Source organism: Engraulis encrasicolus, chromosome 17 (assembly GCF_034702125.1).
Source record: "Engraulis encrasicolus isolate BLACKSEA-1 chromosome 17, IST_EnEncr_1.0, whole genome shotgun sequence".
In the NCBI taxonomy this organism is placed as follows: Eukaryota; Metazoa; Chordata; class Actinopteri; order Clupeiformes; family Engraulidae; genus Engraulis; species Engraulis encrasicolus.
In genome coordinates this window covers 17,315,086-17,322,585 of record NC_085873.1, presented here as the reverse complement: position 1 = coordinate 17,322,585, position 7,500 = coordinate 17,315,086, and the positions used below count along the sequence as shown (strand labels likewise).

The window sequence follows — 7,500 nt, the reverse complement described above, 5'->3', positions numbered from 1 at the left end:
GGACATTCTTAAGTAACTTATAAAAAATAATCGAGGGGGCCGCTGTGGCCCCACATTTAGGCTTGCATGCCCACGGGGACCCCGGTTTGAGTCCGGCTGGGGTCATTTCCCGATGCTCCCCGTCTCTCTGTCCCACTCGCTTCCTGTCTCCATCTCACACTGTCCTGTCAAAGCCATAAAAGCCCCTAAAATACTTTTTTTTTTTTTTTAAAGAAAGAAAATAATCGAATCGCTGCCTGAAGAAATCGATATTGAATCGTATCGTCATGGCGGCTAAGACCCTTAGTCTAGACTGATAGACTGGGATTAAGACTTCGGGGCTTAGCTATCAAAATGTCAACATTTGCGTAAGATAAATGTTTTGTTTTGTTTTTCTTTTGATATTCTGAATGGACCGTTTATGTCTTTTTAATGGACAGGACAGTGAAGAGATGAAAGGCAATGATGGGGGGAGAGAGGTAGGGTCAAGACCCAAGACAGATTCGACGGTGGATGCAGACAGGCAGTGAGACTGCTCATGGGCATGTGCATTAGCGCCCCAAAATGTTGAAATAATTCGTAATGGTGATGTATAAATAATGGTAATATTGCTAGCAATGAGTGTGAAGGTCAGGAATGACAGAAGAATATCCTCTCAGGGGCTCGAAAAACGGGTATTAAATATGGGAGACATTCAGGAGAGCTGGCAGCCATGCTTTGGGGATGAGAAGTGTCTGCCAGTGCTGCCCGTGCTGGATGGAGAGCGGATTGAGGGAACAATCACAAAAGCGTTGCCTCAGTTGGTGCCAACACTGCCACGGCTGGGGGAATCTGGCAGCTCACGCGGCACATCACCCGACACAGTGGAGGGAGTGTGGAGGTACCCTGAGGACCATGCTTCAGGCAGCCCGCCTTTACAGTCTCACTGACACACACGCTCGCACACACACACACACACACTCGCACTCGCACTCGCACTCGCACTCGCACTCGCACTCGCACTCGCACTCGCACTCGCACTCGCACTCGCACTCGCACTCGCACTCGCACTCGCACTCGCACACACACACACACACACACACACACACACACACACACACACACACACACACAACCTCATTTTATTCACTCAACACACTCACACCCAACCACACCACCTAAACCAGCGCCTCAATGTACCAGATCTTTCCATGTAAATGAGTGTGCACTACTGCCTGCTGAATAATGTCCATTACTGAATGCCTGTGTCTGCCTGATGAGTCACATCATGCATTAGGTGTTGCTGTGGCTACAGCAGCAGTAGTACTAGCTGGGCTGTGGGCTGGAGGTCGCGTTGTCCATTAGAGACAATGGGCCAGTGGAGGGCCACTGAGGCCATGCAGGGTCATGTGATGCTGTATGCCGTACGTTCTGTGGGGGCCAGCAGCACTTACGAGGACATAATAGCATTAGTGAAGGGTGTGTGTGTGTGTGTGTGTGTGTGTGTGTGTGTGTGTGTGTGTGTGTGTGTGTGTGTGTGTGTGTGTGTGTGTGTGTGTGTGTGTGTGTGTGTGTGTGTGTGTGTGTGTGTGTGTGTGTGTGTGTGTGTGTGCGCGCGCGCGCTACCAGTGGCATCAGTGACAGTGAATCCACATGACGGTTGCCACTCTCACACACACTCAAATATAGGCCTATACAGATACACACACACACTGTTAGGGCTCCGCCATCGCAGAAAACAGTAATTACTTTGCCACTTCCGACACACTGACTGGAAGTGTGTGCGTGTGTGTGTGGTGTGTGTGTTGTGTCTGTGTGTCTGTGCGTGCGTGCGTGCGCGCGCGTGAGCGACAGTGATAGAGAGAGCGAGCGAGTGTGTGTGGGGGTGTCCATATCCGCGTGAAGGAGTTCAGTTTAATCTGGAATACGTTATGCGTTTAAATGAGGAGCCCTCTCTTCTTCTCCTGAGACACATAACACAGAGAGAGAGAGAGAGAGAGAGAGAGAGAGAGAGAGAGAGAGAGAGAGAGAGAGAGAGAGAGAGAGAGAGAGAGAGAGAGAGAGAGAGAGAGAGAGAGAGAGAGAGAGAGAGAGAGAGAGAGAGAGAGAAGTAGCCAGCTCTGAGCTCACGGTTCACAACAAACAACCCAGACCTTACGATGTGGGCCCATTCCTGTTGCTATGCAACTGGCAGCAGCACACATAGAGAAAAAGGCGCACACACACACACACACACACACGCACACAAACACACACACACACACACACACACACACACACACACACACACACACACACACACACACACACACACACACACACACACACACACACAGACACACACACAGACACACACACTACTGCCAACTCCTGCACGATTTCTGGTGTTCATTCGAACGTGTGCACTTTTTTCCACAAGCCCTCCTCATGCAGAGAACGGTTGAGTGGGGTGTCTGTGCACGTGCTGATAGACAAGGGCAGTGGTGTGTGTGTGTGTGTGTGTGTGTGTGTGTGTGTGTGTGTGTGTGTGTGTGTGTGTGTGTGTGTGTGTGTGTGTGTGTGTGTGTGTGTGTGTGTCTACACGTGTCTGAGTGGTGGTGCACAGATTGCTCATAAAAAAATGAAAAAGAGCAACAGACAAAAGAGTGAGGGGAAAAAACAAGAACATTTTGCTGGAATATATTTTGCCTTTTATAACAGCGCTGAAGCTCCTGTTTTTGACAGACAGACAGACAGACATGCACGCACATGTACACGCATGCGCACACACACACCACAATTTGTGCCACCTTTATGTTTTTTTCTATCAGTCCAAATAAAACATCACTGAAAACATCAGTTTACCATTTAATGTCTTTAATGCTGAAATACCTCTTGTTTACCTTGACACATTGCCTGTTCAATGAGAAGACGTTCATAAGTAAACAAATGTATAGAAGTGTGTGTCCATTGCGTCTGCATTCAGCAGAGTCCCCTGACAGTGTTCCTCATCAGTAGAGTTGCCAGGAGGGGGTGGCTGCTAGAATACTGCCCAGACCAGGGCTGGACTGGGAACAAAGAAAGGCCTGGGCTTTTTTTTTTTTTTGCATAGACCAGTCCCTCTCACAGACCCCCCCCCAAAAGCAAACAGCATCGGCCCCTGAGGACTGTGGACCCACCAGGAAAATGCCCTGTATGCCAAATGTGAGACTGCCATGTGATTCCCCGACTGGATTAACAGCAGCATCGTCACCGTAGCTGGAATTACACTGAGGGGAGAGCGGAGCGGAGCACCGAGGGGGGTGGTGCAACCCCCCAATTAAGGCCTAATGTAGTTAGTGAGTCTCCAAGAGGGACTGAAATAGCTGGGTCTGAGGGGCTCCTGGCGTATTAATGTGGCTAATGTAGACAGTAGTACTCCGTAAAATGCAGTGCCCCCCAATAGATAAATGATCCCACAAGCACACAAGCGTGTCCGAGACATGTGTTCCAGGGGCTATATAACAAGCACGCACGCAATGAAAGACAATGAAAACCAAAGTAAACAACGACAGACATGCATGGCAGTCCAAAGTGTCCAAAATAGCCTATGGAGTATACCCGACTTATTCATTCACCATCAGTAAACAACAACAAACAAACAACAACAGCCGCAGACAGGAAACAAATGGAAAGTGAGGTGAACGACAGCGGGAACAAAGGAAGTGAGCAGCGGAGGACGGGAGACCGAGGACGACACGGCAAAGAGACGAGACGAGGCGAAACGATGTGCAATCCATCGCGAGCCGTCTGACAGCTATACGGCCAGGAGAGAAACCCAGAGTGCATTTGGGGTGGGTGCTGACAGGAGGAGGAGGAGGAGAAGAGAGGAGGAGAGAGGAGAGCAGGAAAGAGGAGGAAGAGAGGAGACAAGAGGAGGAGGAGATAAAAGAGAAAGAGAGGACCAATGAGGTGGGAGTGGAGGAGAGAAGTCGGCTAGTTGCAGAAAAGCAAAGCAGAGATGGGAAGGAGGAGAGAAGAGAAAGAAAAAGGAGCAGAGGAGTGATGGAAATAGGAGAAAAGAAAGGAGAGAAATAATGACTGAGGAGGAGGAGGAGGAGAGGAGATGGAAGACGAGAAAATAGGAGAAAAGAAAACAGAGAAGCAGAGAGAAACAGAGAGGGAGAGAGAGAGACACACAGAGCGATAGAGGAGAGCACAGAGAAATCTGCCCGTCACTAAAGGCGGCAGGACTTCCCTGACTGGCTGGCCCACGGGCGGCCTCAACCAATCAGAGCTCTCCCCCTCCACGGCAAAAATCTGCCTTTCAAATCACTGGAGTGAAGCGCGTGGAATGGGGGGGTAGGGGATATAGAGAAGAATATAAAGAGCAAGCAAGCGGGCGAAAGAGAGGATGAAGAGAAATTGAAAAGATAAAGTATAATAATAAAAAAACAAGAGGGGATGGGGAGATGTTTTCAGGAGAGGAATAAAGGGGCCATGTGATATTTTGCTATTGCGGTTGCTAGGAGTGTTTTCCTATGTGTCGGTCTCATCTTTGCACATCGAAATCTGTAAACGCTGCGACACTGTTAGCCCTGCCGCTAACTAAACCAAGATGGATGTCTGCAATCACAGTTACCTTACGACAAAAATATTTATTTACCCCCTTTGTCCCCCTGTTTTTCTTCCATACCCTCTCTCCAGTCATTGTCACGAGACTCGTTGTGTCTGGGAAATGAAGAAATGGGAGGAGAAAAGAAGAGAAAAGAAAACACAAAAAAACTAAAATCTGATCCGAAAAACGAGCTGCGTCGAGCCTAACCCAGTGTCCCCACGTGCCCTGTCGAGCTGTCACATCTGCTCGTCATCTGTCATTTCATTGTGCGGTGGCGAGCACTGCTGATTCTTCCCTTGACTCCACCCTCCCGACTCTCTCAAAACAACCGTCAAAACAAGGCATCACAGCCTCGAAATTACTCGAATAGGACACCATATACTATACTAGATCACACGCTTAAATACGAGTACCTTACATTTGATGTAAATACCACTACCATTCCGGACTGTCATCGATGGTCCGGGAGAGAAGAGATGCAGTCTCACGAAATAATTTAGCATCTGTTTGTCCATGTGGAAATAAAAACATGTGTAAATAAATAACAATATTGACAGCACTCTTAGTGCACCCAGACAGAAAGACAGACACAAACAAACAAGCACGCACCACACACGCAGACAGATGTGTCTTACATCTAAAGCTTTACTTCACTGCAACACGGCGGGATGTCAGGGATGGATATTTCTCTCTGCTCATTTCGTATGTGGGGCACGTTCGCCCTCCCCAGCCCCAGACGATGTCCCTGCTGTTACCCAGAGATCTACCCGCTTTTAATGATTCAACAAGGAAGGGAAGGGGGGGTCTGGGCTTCGACAACCTTGGATGTTTAAGATTCACAATTAATAAGATTCGTTTTTATGAGTCGACAGAAATAGATGAACATGCTTCAGGGAAATCAAGAAATGAAAAAAAAAAAACATCCTCAGACATGTCTGATGCAGTCAGTAAAGCCATTCATTATTTTCTTTGTCACTTTTTATAAACAGTGTTTAATGACAGCACTATTATGCTGTGGTCCCTGCTTTGACCAAATCAGAATTGCTTACTGTATTTGAAAGGGGACTGTCACTGATTTATGTACGCCCTCTCTGACAATAGCCATTCAGGCACCCGTCTATTAATGGAAAATGCACTAATAATATTCATGTTAATGTAGGCCTATTTATGCTTACGTTTTTATCTCAAAACAAAACTGATATCTGAAACACACTGACTAAGCCAAATACAGATTATGAAACTATGATGGAAACAATACAGTTCTAGATTAAATTCAATAAGTTTAACTTCTCTGGAATTGATCAGTTGTTAAAGAACAGAATTGTGCTGCTCTCTCAGCAATATTAGCGGCTTACTGTACTGCAATAATGTCGACAAAAGAAACACATAAATAAAGATAAAACAATGTAACTCAGTAAATTCCATATAACACAGTAATACAGTAAATTCTACGCCCAGCTGTTTACTATCAATAATTCAGGAATATTGTGTTACTCTGCAATATCAGCTGCTTACAGTAAGTTACTGCAAATGTCACACGTGTTGATGTGCGATTCATGGTGTTGTGCCGCGGTTCAAAACACAACATTCTCCATCACGTTAGCGGATTTGCGATGTTTTCAAGCTTTGCATAACAAAGCCCAAAACCAGCTACAGACAGCACATCACAGCACAGTGCGTAAAGCGTAAAAACCCATGTTCCACAGCACACTGACATGAAGGAGGGGGAAAAAACAGGAGCAATAGCAGCCTGTGAAAACGAGCTAATGAAATAAGGATCGTGTTCCTACACCACAGCACAGCTGGCATGGGGGGTTAAACCCTGTTGGCAAGGGGGGGCACACGTCAGGAGCAGAGGAGGCGTGTGGCACGAGGCCACATACTGCAGTGCCACTGCCTGCCGCGCCTCCCTGGCACCAGCCCCTGAGGCCAGGCCTTGTTTGGTACGCCGAGCTGAGGCAGAGCAGAGCAGGGCAGAGCGCTCGGTGCCTTCCCCTGACCGGCGGGGATGCAGAGACCAGACAACAAGAAGGGAAAAACAACAGCAGTGTGTGTGTGCATGTGTGCCTGTGTATGTGTGTGTGTATGTGTGCCTGTGTGTGTGTGTGCCTGTGTATGTGTGTGTGTGTGTGTGTGTGTGTGTGTGTGTGTGTGTGTGTGTGTGTGCGCGCATATGCGTGTGTGGCCGACTATCTTTGTCTCAGCTGGGATTTTAGCCACCAGGGGCCAATGGCTGTCAAACAGCAGCTGAGGCGGACACTGAGACGCACACCCAGTCCTACAAACCAACACTAATAACAGGCCCCACACACCCTTAACTCTACGTATGTGTGGCTTTAAGTGCATGACCGCATCTACTGAACACATGACATACAGCTCATCTGTATACACTAACAGTATATATACAGGAATTTCACCAGACAAAAACTGAGCATACGGTGCAATTAAAAACAATATAAGATAAAGATAGATTGCATGCAGTATGCACACAAGACTAGGGATTACCGTCACATGTGCTGTGGTCAACAACAACAAAAAACAGATGAGTGAAATCAATCCCATGGCTGGCATCCCCATCACCATATCAGCCATGACAACAAATACAAAGAGCTAAGGCCACACATACAGGGAGCACACTGAACAATATTCCCATATCTGCTGCAACCCAACCATGACAGACATGACAGAGATACACACAACCACATCCAAACCTGTGGGTAAACACAACTAGAGGGCCCAAATAAGGTTCAATACTGTACCCATTTAATTAGCATATTTGTGTGTCTATGTGCGCATGTTTAGTCATGTGATAAGGATCATCTGTGTGTGTGTGTGTGTGTGTGTGTGTGTGTGTGTGTGCGTGCGTGCGTGCGTGCGTGCGTGCGTGCGTGCGTGCGTGCGTGCGTGCGTGCGTGCGTGCGTGCGTGCGTGCGTGCGTGCGTGCGTGCGCGTGTGTGTGTATCCTC

The 7,500-nt window shown here is 47.7% G+C and overlaps 1 protein-coding gene across 1 annotated transcript in view; it reads right to left on the bottom strand.

Moving 5' to 3' along the window:
* jmjd1cb (jumonji domain containing 1Cb) overlaps window positions 1-7,500 on the bottom strand; it is a 216,357-nt gene that overhangs the window by 151,840 nt on the left and 57,017 nt on the right. The gene's annotated exons all lie outside the window — the stretch shown is intronic.